The sequence below is a fragment of the Myxine glutinosa genome, chromosome 5 (genome assembly GCF_964187855.1).
Source record: "Myxine glutinosa chromosome 5, kmMyxGlut1.1, whole genome shotgun sequence".
Lineage (NCBI taxonomy): Eukaryota > Metazoa > Chordata > Myxini > Myxiniformes > Myxinidae > Myxine > Myxine glutinosa.
Genome location: NC_136265.1, coordinates 185575283 through 185590123, shown reverse-complemented (window position 1 = coordinate 185590123; position 14841 = coordinate 185575283). Strand labels below are relative to the sequence as shown.

General features: G+C 39.1%; 1 protein-coding gene across 9 annotated transcripts in view; it reads right to left on the bottom strand.

The window, feature by feature from the left end:
- Window positions 1-14841, bottom strand: part of LOC137413498 (neurexin-1-like) — a 1626023-nt gene that overhangs the window by 942501 nt on the left and 668681 nt on the right. The window lies entirely within an intron of this gene.

Here is a 14841-nt window from a genome sequence, read left to right as displayed (position 1 = left end):
GGACTCAAAGTGGGGTTTGAAATTCGTTCGGTGAGAGCTGATTGGTTATTCCCTCAAATTATGAGAGCCAGCATGCTAGGGGGCAGGAGAACTGCTGGGGTGGAGGTGGGGGAAGCAGCTGAACCGATGAGACAGAGAGGAAGGTGTGGCTGGACCAGACCAACAACTATTGAACTCCACACTCCAATATCCTGAGGGGGTGGCAAAATCAGGGTTCATACTCCAGCCACAGAGTCCTTCCACCCAAATACGAAGAGCCCTTCGACCTGAATACAAACACCCTGGGGATAATGTCATAATGATAACATCACTCCACTAGGATCTGGACACAGTAGATTAAAATGAATACACTTGTTGTCAAGGTATGTTTTAAGCTTTGGAAAAAGACATCAAGTCAACGAAGTCACAAAAATAACCATATATATATATATATATATATATATATATATATATATATATATATATATATATATATATATATATATATATATATATATATATATATTGACAAACCCATTCAAACTTCACATCTCAGCCAAGCAACGGATTTTTCACACAAGTCCAACCTTTCCGAACTGGGGAAGAATTGGTGCCCCATGATCATTACCCCGTCTGCACCCAGCTGGACATCTAGCACATCCTGATGGGCCTTCACAAAATGATCCTCGCAAAAACCGGCCAGGGCAAGACCCCCACAAGCATGCACCAATAATACATGCGAACCACCGTGGGAGGACCCACCAGACAAATTAAAAAAACCGGCCAGGGGAACACAAAATGGTGGAATAAATGTTTTGAAAGGTTTAACTCCAATAAGAACAAGACAAAGCAATAAATTCACCCCAGAAAGGAAAAACCTCAATAAAACAACGCAACCAACTGTCAGGGAATAAATATTCTTATTGACAATATTGCTAGAATATATCTCAATGTGATCTTGTGTAAAGTGGAATATGTTTTACTTTACAAATGAGCCAAGAGCATAGGACAAGAGCAATATAATTCAAGACAGAATGTGTAACGCTCTTGGACTGCCATCTGTGTCTATCAATATTTAGCCTGTGTTCCATAGATGGAACACAGGCTGCAAATTCCCCCTCAGCAGGTCAGAGCATTTGACCTCTTGAACAGAAATAATGTAGTGCTCAGTCTCCCAACATAGAAAGCTAGCCAAAAGAGCCAAATAAGGCTTTTGGATAAAGGAGTCTGGGCCTTTATAAGAAAGAGAAAGTTGCGATTGAGAGAGAGAACTGGGAGAGTGACGGAGGAGCAGAGTGGACTGGGAGAGTGACTGAAGAGGAGTGAACAACTGGAGACTGGTCAACAACTGAATGAGGTTCAACAAAAGACCTACAGAAGGAGCTACAGCCACGACCGGCAGACAACGTCATTAATATCTAATTAGTACATTTAGTAGAATACAGCAGAACTCTCAAAAGTGAATAAAACATTGATTTTGCTAAAACGAGTTTCTTGAAGTTTTAATAGTAGAACAGGAGTAGAAATTATTCCTCAACAGAATTGGTGGTCCGTAAGGGAGTCAACTCCACAGAACAAGGTAAGCTTTTGTTTGTTATCTGTGTAGTCTGATGTTAATCTGCGATAAATTGTCCAGTGTTTGAGTTTTGTGTATTTTTGTTGATATGTGGAAGGTGGGAAAAAACCACGAGGCATACCTCTTCGTGGGTGGATTATTAGTCCCCCCGGAGTCTGTAAGGTGTGTAAAAAGATTTCAGAAGTCATGACGATTCAATTTTTTCTTTTCTTTTTTAAAAAAAAATTGTTTTTTTGTTGTTTTTTTCTCTAATTAGAATTTTTTTTTGGTACATTCTACGAGTGCAAAGAGCCACTAACGAACCCCGGGGCGTTAGCGAAAAGGGTGCTGCATTCGTCCAGTCATGAAAATAAACTGAAAATAGATTTTGTGTATGAATATGCTTTTTGTGTATTCATTTGATTTCATACGTGATTCCAGTTCAATGGTCTGCGTCACATATCTGCCCGTTCCTTTTGTATGATGATTCAAATATTGCTGGGTTCCTACGGTTGAGACTTCTATAGTATTTCTGTAGGTATTCCTGTGGTGAGCCTCTTTTTTTGATGTGGTCACGAGGGACGAGTAGATATGCTGTCGCAGAAGTCGAACAGCGATTTTTTAAAACGATTATCTGAGGATTTTTCAATAACTAGCGATTTTTGTACAAAAAGTGAATTTTATACAGCGTACAGTGCTAAGGAAAATCGGCTGGATTCGATTTTCAAACATGAATTCCCAGTGTGGTACAACAGTGGGTTTAGCACTTTCATGAAAGTTAAACCGACACCTGCACGCCAGGCAAATCTGTCTGCACGAGTCGACAGACGGTCTAAAAATAGGCATTTTTCTTTTGCACTTCCAGCCTTGGACGATAGCATGCGTGCAGGCAGGTCCCCATAGCAACCATGTGGTGACTGCTTTGTAAATGTCTTCTGGTCCCTTGTCCACTTATTACATATGGGATCAGAAACGATTTTTTTCTTTTAAATGTAACCTCTTTCAACTTCTCCTGCTCCACCCCCCCCCCCCCGAACCTTCCCCCGCCCTTTCCCTCCTTCCATTTCCTGCCCCCCTCCATCCTAACTCCTCACCCTTACCCCATCCAACCATTATCCAACCCCCTCCCGGCCCCTCCCCATTTTTCTTCCCTTCTGCATCCCCTTCCCCTTTCTTTTTCTCTCCAAACTTACCTTTTACCTGTATATTTCCATCCTGATTGGGGAATTTTTGGGATTTTGGGTATTTTTTTGGGGGATCTTGGATCACAGCTAAACATCATTCAATCAAGATACAAATTAATGTTAGACAATCCCATGCCACTCGGATACGGAATCTCTAAAAATTAGAATCCTGGGATGTACATTTGAAATTTCATATTTTCACTTATCTTTTTCAAAAAAAAAATAATATATATATATATTTCAGGAATTTTTTTTTGGGTGGAGATCTTATGTGAAGGAATACTTGCTTGGTAGATAACAGGTACTGCTATTTAGGCCAAACACATTTGGGAGACAATTGTAATTACATATGAGTTACAGTTGAGTATTGGAGAGGTCATCAAGGAATTTATTGAAATAAGATACTATGCCATGTGGCAAGGCAATTAACTGGACCCAAACACAAAATTGTACCTGTTTGATGAAACAAAACTTAGATCTGTATATATATGGGTGAATTTACAGGTACATGGATTTGGTGACCCTTTCAAGTGGTGAAGTAACATCACGTCCTCTCCCCCCCCCCCCCCCTTCCATTTCCTGTCCCCTCTACCCCAATCCTAACCCTAACCCCATCCTGCCATCATCCTCCCCACCAAGTCATGTTATTACAGATTGTGAGGCATGTATAGGAGTGTGTTATTGAATAGGATTGTTGATTGTATGGGATTGGATGGGATTGTGGATCCCATATCCCATTGGATCCCATGTTGATTTAGCATATCACCTTATTATGTGGTCTCTTTATGTGCTCTTTATCCTCACCCCTCTCTCCCCCCCCCCCCCCTCCCCTTACACCATGGCCCCATACTGCTAAAATAATTTGTGAAATAGTACGACACAGTTCGAATGGTTAGATAATACACAGATGAGTGTATGGCTTGCACAGAAGTTCGAGAGGGAGACAGTATTTACCATATAATCTCTCACAGCCTTGTAAGGGACTCATAAGTGCAGCCAATAATACACAGTTATCTTTAGAATAATACAATGAGTGTCGTATTTCGCATAGTATTAATACCCCGAAGGGAGCCCCGCCCCACCCCCCCCCCCAGCCTCATTCCTCTCTTGGCATCCTGCCACTTCTCCTATTCCTTTCCCCACCCTTTTTCCTCCCCTCTTTCCTCCTCTTTTTACTCCTCTTTTATCTCACTTTTACCTGTTTCCCTTTTCATAGTTTCATAGTTTTCTCTCATTGTTGATGAGATTCATCATTGTCATCATGATTGTCATATTGTTGATTATTATTGATGTCCATTCTCAAATTTTGTTAATGATAAACTGTTTCATTGCTGATTATACCACGTGGATGTAATGATACAGTAAATGTTTGTCTCTGCCATGGATGATTATGGTATGACTGATTATGGTAACAATTTACAATTTTTATTTACAATTTATTTACAATTACATTTACAATTATGGTAAATTTACATTTAAAATTTATAATTACAATGATTTACAATGAAAATGGTTTTACAATCATGAAAATTGCTATGATTGTCAGGCATGTCATCATTGGGTTTTGATGTAAATCGATTGCATGGACTTTAAGGATAGCTTTATAGCCCTGCAGGATTAATGATGTATTACAAGTTACAAAGTTTGTTGGAGTGTTTAAATTTCAGTGGGATTGGATTGCATTGGTCAATATTATGGATTAATTGCCATTCATTGGTACGGCATTTCAGGACTCTTACAACATTTTAATTGTCAAGAACTTTGAGTGTCATTCAAAGTGAGACATGTTGTTTTTTGTGCTCTTAAGCATGCTCTTAAGAACACAAGAAATTGTAACCTTATGATGTTCTGACGGGGAATGATTTGATGAAGTGCACCATCAATTCATTTTTCCCATGTAAGACAGTAATGTATTTGAATTTGTGATATAATGACCAGACAAGATTGAGGAAAAAAAAAGAAAAAAAAAATGTCAGATATGATCAAGGGGCAGAACGGTGATTTGTCAACTGACGGCAGATATGGGTCAAACGGTGACGACCGATGATCATATTTCCCCGTCAGTAGATGGAACTGTTTTGGCAACATTGGGAAAAGGTTTAGGTATAGAGTAATGTTGATCCCATATCATAGTTCAGTATCAGACATTGGTTTCAATTCAGTATCAGACTGATAGGTGAATTTTGATATTATCATTTATGATATGTTATTATATATTATTATTAGGATTTTATTGATGAATATTGATAAATTGATTGAAATTGCATAATTGAATTGATTCTGATTTTGTTCTGAGTGATTTTGATCTGATTTAATTTAAATTTAATTTAATCAAGTCAATTGATGGATGAATAAAAAGTGCGGTTTCAAGAAAGAAGCTTTGAGATATTTGCGAAACATCAATGTGCAGACAACCTTGGACGATGAGCGAGGTGGTGAGTCTAGTAGTTATTTGTTATATTATATGTGGTTATTTTTGTTTGACCCCCCTCAACAGGACTTACTGATCCACACTCATCTACAACACCGATCAGTGAGATTGGGGTGTGGAAAAGCCACAGGACAGGGAGACTCTCTGGAAATCACCTGAAGTCATCGATTGAAAAGGTGGAGAGATACTTCGATCCGGTGGAGATCCTGGGAGACCACAGAGTGGAGCTTATAGGGATAAGCTAGAAAACAACGTATTCAACGCTACTCTGAATAAGGTGGAACAAACTTCAGAGATTTTTGCAGTACACACAGTTGATAGTGGGTATAGGTGTAGTCCGTTGTGTAGTCCTAGTAGTTATTTGGCACATTGAGTGAGTATAGAGTGTTACTCACACACAGAAAAGATGGGAAGTGGACTCTGCAAGGATAAACAAAGTCAATTAGACTTGAGTCAAAGAGGTACTTGTATCAACTCCATGTATCAGAAATATGGTGCAGAATCACTTACAGATGTGGAATCCTGGCATGAATGGACTAAAGGACGAAAAAGGGAATTCCCACGGGATGGTACTTTTGACAGGAACATATTGGAAACACTCGGTGAAGAATTGAAAGCCAGGAGGAGACAGAAGTTCAAAGTAGACTGGCTGGCCTTCCATTATTGGGATGTGGAATCCAGGAAAATGGCACAGCACGGACGTATATTGGACCTAGAACTTAAAATAAAAACGATGCAGGATACATTGGAGGAGATAAATGCACAACTGCCCTCCGAAATAGGCATAAAAGTGACAGTTGTCCCATCTGATTCCCATTTGTCTCCCCAAAAAGGACAGTACAGAGAATTTTTTTCATGTTTCAGGAGATAACCAGAGGTTGCGGTGGCAACTCAGGGATCTGGAGATGCAGCCCAGCGAAACAAGTGAACAGGTGAACAGATCAGCCAATGACAGAAATCGATGTTTTAATTGTGGAAATATTGGACACTGGAAACGACGTTGTCCATATTCAAATAGGAAGACTAGTTCATAGGACGAACCAAGATCAAGGGTACCAGTGCTTACCGGTACCTCAGATAACGATTTGGCCTTCATTGCTGCAGATCTCAAATGACGACAGGCCTCAACAGATTAAATCATCAGACCAACATGAATCATTGTTCATGCTTCTTGTCTCAAAAAATTTCGGAGCAAGAATGAATTTTACTTTTGCTTATTAGCGAATTAATAATTAATTGATTAAATGCCAAAATTGGATTTTTTTTGGAACATGAATTAAAAGATCCAGAATTAGAGTTCATTCTGGAAGCCTCATATTTGCCAATTATAAATGTCGTTTTAGGGAGTATTTTGGGCGAAACAATTTTTTTACAAACAAAACAATTACCAAAGTGTGGAACATTGCTTTGCAAAATTTTTTGGAAACCAAGTGACGAGCGTCACATGATCATCAGGTGGGAATTTTGGACTATTGTTTTGCATGCTGATAGGTCAGTGGGCGACTGACATGCTAAATGGATGTGTTGTCACATTTGGATAAATTATTGTGGGACCAAAAAGGGTAATTTCAATGTGACATTATAGGGGTTTTCTAAACATAAACTTTTTGTCCATTTGTGTATTAGCGTTTCTAAAATTAAAGGATAAATTTTACGAAATTGAAATGAAATTGACACCCATCTTGATCTGTTAATGATGGTTCCAATGCAAACAAATATACATAATGCTTGGGTTTGTGTATGTTTGTGTGTCAATGTTTGTGTTTTTGTTTTGTGTGTCAATCTTATAAGAATATCCAGAGAATTCGTACAATAAAATAGGAATATAATTTGATTATGTACATTATCTCTTTTGTCAAGGGCGATGGAATATACAGATTTGATGTGCTAGGTTATGAGCAGCCATTAATTAATAGTAAAATTGTGAGTAATTTTGGGATTCCATTTTTGATAGAATTTATATGAGAATAACAGCTATTTATGGACAGGAGCTTCATAAACAAAATGAGTACAAAATTAGCCAAATTTGGAAGTGGTCTTACACTGACTTTCCAGAGTACTCTGCTCATGGATTTTTACATATATAAACTTGACCTTTATCAGCATATAAATTGTGCTGTATGTATAGATGTGTCTTAGGCATAGATGATATGGGCAGATAGTAAAGACAATTTTGTTGAATTGAACTATTGTGAGTTTTAAAACGGAATGCATTGTGAATCTTAAAACCAAGGGGCAGACGTGAACGTGCTGTTATGTTTTTCTTACACTCAGAACACAATGTTACATGTACCTGCAACATATTTTGTTAATCTGCCACACCTATATTGGCATACTGGTGTCAGTAGTATTCACTAAGTTGCATAGAAATGGAGGAGCAACTTTTAAGGGAGCATACAACCACTTATTTGGATATTTTCTACAAAAGTAGGGGTTTCAATAAGTGGTAGCTGTACACATGGGATTTATCAAATTAAGTTATGCAGTTTAAACAAAGTTACTGGTAAACAGAAGGGAAATGGATAGTAAATAAATTCTTCAATGCTGGGTAAATTTAATGAGATATTACAAAGATGTATAGGAGCTACTGTTCTTCCTTATAGCAGTGGGAAAAGAGAGAATTAGATCCAACATAATGAATCTATAAATGAATGTGATAAGGATAATATCCTCAATTTGTGTTAATTATTTGATTGTGGGTAAAGGAATTATTTTATCGTAATGGATTGTTAACAGCAGCCTGCAATGTCCTGAGAGTGTGCATCCATGTAATTATAAATCCCAGATTTGTTTTACAAACAACATTTTGGTAGAGGTCTTATGTGGACGAGCACTTCCTTGGTAGAAAAAAGGTACTGCATGTTGGCAGCCACTTTTGCGGCCATTTAGGCCAAATAAATTGAGAGGAAATTGTAGTTCAATAAGTAATTTACACATGGCTATTTGTAAAAGGGAAGTTGTTGCGATGGGAAACATTTCTGAAGGTTTATTAAAGTGTTATAATATGACATGTGTCAAGGCAAACTATTGGATGGGAAAATTAGATCTGGTTATAGAATGAATTTGCTGACCCTTTGAAGTTAATTCTTTGAAATTGATTGTTTTACTAGTATTTTGAGTTCACATTGGAAATAGTTTGGTAGAGCTTTGTTAAAACCTATGGTTGTGGTATTTTGGAACGAATTCACAGATCATAGGAAGTTGATAACAATAGAAACAAATATGGACCCCGGGAGATAGGGGCATCAGGATAAGGCAAATAATCAGATTTATGTTACATATGAAGGGATTTTTCTTTAGTCACATTTTAAGAAGTTGTTAGTTTGGTATATAATGTTGAATGTCATTGACATATAATTATGTTATAGGTATGAACATATACGAGGAGTAGCAGCTGAGATACTCCAATATTTGTTTATTGGATTAGTGGTTATATTGGCAATAGTTTTAGTAGTGGCTTTCTTGAAAACCTTAGTGACGGTGGGTTTGAATAAGATAACAAACAACACTATGATAGTGCAAGCAGCCACAAAAGAGGAAATAAACAAAGCAACAAATGAGGAAATGAATGTGGAACCACAAGAGGAAGACTTCTATGGCGACATGAATACTGAGATTCAACGATTGAATCAAGTGATCTTGCAAATGAATACAGTAGAGTTAAAATAAGGGCATAACAAAATGTTGTGAACTATGTCCGTTTTACAAGATCGATGAACTCATATCACCACAAGTTACACTGTTAAAGAAAAACAAAAAGTGAGGAGGACTATGCTAATAAACATTATGCATAGTTTGCTTGTTTGCAAGATTTGTTGGGAATTAGATATTCCTGTTTGTGATTTCAATCATATATACTCATTATTAATGCATTATTTTCTTTGAAGTTGTGTTACAATACCTGCATGAGTTTAATTTTTAAATTATATGGACCTGAAAGCAATTGTGGATGCTATTCTTAGTTTAGTAGTGAAAAACACATCTGATTTGAATATTGTTCGTGTGAAGTTGTTATAAAATATAGTGATTTCATGTTACAATGTACCCCATCTGATTCAATCTGTGTGGAGAGCAGATATAAATGTGGCTGAGTAAAGGAAAGACCAGATCACATCCCAAATGGAGTGCTAAAGACATCTGGAAAGAAGTTTGAAAGGACAATTTGTGAAAAATGAAGTTAATCCTGGCATACACCCTCTTTCTCAAAGAATGATGAAGAAATACTCCTTTGTAAGATGGATGTTTACCTTCACCAAGGGAAAATTATGTGACCATTTGTCTGGATCACACTGCAACATATGAAAAAGGGCGATCACTTACTTTTGTTCGAATACATCGAACATTCATCACATCAGCAATTGCAGGACGACGACATTTTACCTGCAACGTCTACGGGATATGGTGACGTGTGTCATTACTTCACCAACTTCCGGGGAGCCAGCATGGAGCTGCAAGCGAACGACTGCGCCTTTTCCTTCACAACAGCTGTGCACGATTCTGCTGTGTGCTCCTGGTATGGACCATGGACAACTGAGTACCATGGTCCCAACATCATCATTGCGGATGCATCCGGCATCCCTGCTCCACATCTTGTTGACAAATCAACATCACATCAACACTTGCTCCATGCTCACGATGTGTGAGGAGGCAAGTCGACTACAACTGGATGGAGGCCTTGTTCAAATCTACTATGGCTCACAGCAAGAGTGGCAAGGATGCTGCATGGAGAGCAGGGTCAGTCTATGACTCTGCCCAGCTATCACAACAGCAGAAAATCCTACGCAAATAGTGTAGGTGTTATGAAGACATTTGAAGAAAAAATGTTTCATGCTGTAATTTCAAACACAAGTGATCCGCCCCTTTTTTTCAAACAAAGAAAGTCAATATTTGATTAAAGGCAAACATTTCGCCAAATGTTGCAGATGCTTTATTACTTTAATGATGAACTGAAATGATTGTGTCTTGGTAAAGGTGAAATGTTTTGTGATCTTTATGCAAATGAGTTGAATTGAATTATCAACATAGAAAGAGTCAATGAACAAGGAAATGTATTGTGATCAAAATTCTTCCAGAATGACGGTGTATGCCTTAGGAAATTGAATTACCAGATTAGTGGTTTGAATATTTAATGTGGTAATGTTTAGATTAATGGTTAATATAAACATAAAAGAGAAAAACCGGGGACTGTCAGGGAATAAATATTCTTATTGACAATATTGCTAGAATATATCTCAATGTGATCTTGTGTAAAGTGGAATATGTTTTACTTTACAAATGAGCCAAGAGCATAGGACAAGAGCAATATAATTCAAGACAGAATGTGTAACGCTCTTGGACTGCCATCTGTGTCTATCAATATTTAGCCTGTGTTCCATAGATGGAACACAGGCTGCAAATTCCCCCTCAGCAGGTCAGAGCATTTGACCTCTTGAACAGAAATAATGTAGTGCTCAGTCTCCCAACATAGAAAGCTAGCCAAAAGAGCCAAATAAGGCTTTTGGATGACGGAGTCTGGGCCTTTATAAGAAAGAGAAAGTTGCGATTGAGAGAGAGAACTGGGAGAGTGACGGAGGAGCAGAGTGGACTGGGAGAGTGACTGAAGAGGAGAGAACAACTGGAGACTGGTCAACAACTGAATGAGGTTCAACAAAAGACCTACAGAAGGAGCTACAGCCACGACCGGCAGACAACGTCATTAATATCTAATTAGTACATTTAGTAGAATACAGCAGAACTCTCAAAAGTGAATAAAACATTGATTTTGCTAAAACGAGTTTCTTGAAGTTTTAATAGTAGAACAGGAGTAGAAATTATTCCTCTACACAACTCTCATAAGTCTCACATTTTCCAAGTCGGGGGGGGGGGGGGGGGGGGGAGGGGACTCGAGGTTGAAATAATCCAAAGCATGGAAATGGAAACACGAGGTGGGAGGGAGTGGAAACAGGTGATGTCGATGCTACACCCACAAACCACAAGAATATAATTTTGAATTTAATATAGAGATATCATAATTAGCCATGGTCATAAAAAAATAAGCAGTCTATGTTCAACATGAGGTCCAATTTGGTCTATGTGTCAAGTTTGGTGGTAATTGGCTGAGTAGTTTGGGCGTAATTGGTGTTACACACACACACACACACACACACACACACACACACACACACACACACACACACGCAGGGATTTGCACCAAGCCAAGAGGCTGTGGAGGTGCTACCCATCTCAAAAACGAAGCTCAACAAGAAGAGTCTAAAAAAACGAATATTTGAGCAGAGAGTAGGAGGAGGCCATTTACTACTATCAAATCTATTCAAGACATGACCAATGGGGGATGACTGGGAGTGTAGCTATATTCATGGACCAGCTGAAGAAGACCAGATTGACCACTACAGCAGAGACGGTGCCATCCAAACAAATTGAAAGAGTTGTGTGAATGGCACATACATTCCTAAATAAAAAATAAAAATAAAAGAGAGAGCAGTGAAGGCCAGAACACAAGCGGAAGAAATACGAGGAAGGTGGGAGACAAGCGCTCGCCAGGGGTGGTCAGAGGGGTGGTGGAAAAGTGGCCGCAATGGATTGCAGTAATGGTTCACAGGGCTGAGCGATGAAGCGAAGGTTTGGAATGCGGAGCATCACTGGGGACCCAGCGGCCAGTCACTGTGGAACCAGCGGCAAAGGAGAGGTGAGACAGAGGGGGAGGAGACACAGAACCACCATAATGGGGAGGGGAAACAGACCAGACTTCCAGTCATGGACCGAGTGAAAACAGCTACACAGTTGAACGGGATGAAAACGAGAATGACGGAAGATAACAGACTGAAAGACAGAGGGGAACAGAGAAGTGAAGGAGAGAATGAGGATGATGAGGACCAGTGAAGACTGGAAGATGAGCTGGCAAACAAAATAGTGGAGATGAGATTAACACCATTCTGGAAGAAACCACAACTATAAAAGATATAAATCAACCAACAGACAAAAATGTTGATTGGGGAGAACTAATAAAGTTCTCAAGAGATTGGTACCAAAATCAACCCCATTAATTAAAAATGGTACCAAAATCAACCCCATTAACGGAATTCAACATTGTGAGCTTTGCAGAGGCACTGCTCATACAAGAAAAAATAACAGGAAAACAATACCGCAAGAAGAGCAAATTGGCCCACACAGACAGAAACCAGGCAGCACCATGGAAACAGAGGCAAGGCACAAAGGGAGCAACTGAGAAAAGAAACAGGACAAATACAGCAATTTATAAGGGAAAATTGAAGCCCAAAGCTAATGAGGAGAAACCAAAAAATAAAAAAACAAATACAAAATTGGAAATAAAGACCTAGAAGTAATGGCTGCTGAAAGCAAACTCGAAATCTAGATGATTGCAAGAAAGATTTTTAAAAAACTACGACAAAGTCAACAAAGGAAGAAAACAAAACCACATGTTTGAAAACTAACCAGGAAATGATTCGATCGTGAACAAGAAAAGCAAAAACAAAACGTGTCAAATACCCCTGAGAAAGATAATATTGAAAATTTCTGGAAAGGAATCTACGAGGACCCAAAATAACACAACAAAGAGGTGCATTGGATCCAAAACTTGGAAGAAAATAAAATAACATCTGAAGGAAATGTCTCCAGTAATATTTCATGAAGGAAAAATAAAACAACAACCAGAAAAAATGCCAAACTGTAAAAGTACAGGCCTATATGGAATTCCAAACTTCTGGTTAAGGCCACTGGATGCTCTCCACAATTACAATGCTCGAGCATTCAACAAACTTATCCAAGGGGAGGAAGCCTTGGATGAGTGGCTCACAGGAGGTAACACCTTCCTCATCTTAAAGTCTGGAGTATAGACCAATACCTCACAAGTATAGACCAATAACCTGTCTACCACCAACGTACAAACTCCTGACGGGAATAATAACATAAATTATATAGCATCACCTAACACAAGAAGGAGGCCTAGAGGCAGAACAAAAGGGATGTAAATGAGGATGCTACAGAACGATATACCACCTCCAACTAAACAAGACCATACTCGAAAATTGGATTACAACAAGAACAAAATTATCCACAGCATGGATAGACTACAAAAAAGCTTTAGATCGTATCCCACATTCATGGATGATACAATGCTTTCAATTGGACAAGATCAACCCCCAAATAATCAAACTGATAGAGAAAGCAATGGAGCTTTGGAATACCACATTGATATTGCATAATTTGTAAGAAGCGATCAAAATACCAGGAGTGAAGATACGTCAAGGAATCTTCCAGGGACACAGCCTTTCACCCCTCCTGTTTTGCCTGGCCCTGGACCCACTGAGCCACTTCATTAATGAGAGACGACATGATCACAACCTGATATCAAATAAGAGAACGTGCAAAGAGAGAAAAAGGTGACATCGATTTTACATGGAAGATTTAGAACTCTTTGCATCAAACTTTGCATCCAAAAAAATTGGCAGAACAACTCAAATTAGTGAAACAGTACTCCGACATTCAAATGGAATTTGGCCTGAATAAGCGTGCGAAGTGCACATTCATTCAAGGTAGCTCAACAAAGACAGAAAACATAAAAATTGACACAAACAACAATATAGGAACGAGATAACGAAGCATCATACAACCACCTTAGAGTATAGGAGGGCCACTAAATATGCCAAAAAAAATACACAAAATAATGTATAATGTTCGATGGAATCGGTCCACAACTTTTTGAGATATCTTGTTCACAGACAGAGAAACAAACAAAGAGACAGACAGGGGTGAAAACATAACCTCCATCCACTTTCAGTGAATGAATGAATAAATGAATGATCGTTTTAAGGCCATTTTCCCCGCTAGAGCGGGGGTTAGCCTTGCGGGCCCAATGACAATCATGGTTCCCTGTTTGAGGCAATGTTTTATGGCCGGATGCCCTTCCTGACGCCAACCCTTGGTCACGCTCTTAAGATGCGCAGGGATACGGTGTACCTATTCTAAGCTGGGGTACACACCGGGATCATTCATCCCAGCAAGCTGGTACTCCATTTGCCGACCTTGGAAGGATGACAGGCTGTCAACCCCCCTGGTGTTAAATTAGCGATCGACCGGGATTCGAACCCAGGATCCTAGGATCCCAAGCCGGCACCCAAACCGCTAAGCCAACACCAGGCTAGAGGACCATCCACCTTCAGTGACGTTGTTTAAAGACATCACTAAAAACAAGGAAGTAATGCTCACGTTTGACCTCATGATCCAATCAACTGTGAACATTGAAAACAAAGCATTGCAACCGGTTATAGTACTGAGGTACAAAAAAAGGAAAAGAAGGCATTGCTAATTGAGGTGTCAGTCCCCAGTGATTTTGGTCTAAACAACGCAGCAATCAAGAAAATGACCAAATTCCAAGCTCTCAAAAATGGAATGAAAAGATCCTGGATGCTGAAGAGCACCACAATTGTACCAGTGATTATTGGAGCAATAGGGAAAAAACAAACAATAGGGAAACAGTATAGAGCAATAGTATAGAGCAATATAGATTCCATTGGGCTAGCGGCTAGGGTGCCGGCTTAGGATACCTAGGATCCTGGGTTCGAATCCCGATCGATCGCTGAATTAACGCCAGGGGGGTTGACTCAGCCTGTCATCCTTCCGAGGTCGGCTAATTGAGTACCAGTTCACTGGTAATTCCCTGTTTGTCGTTAAAG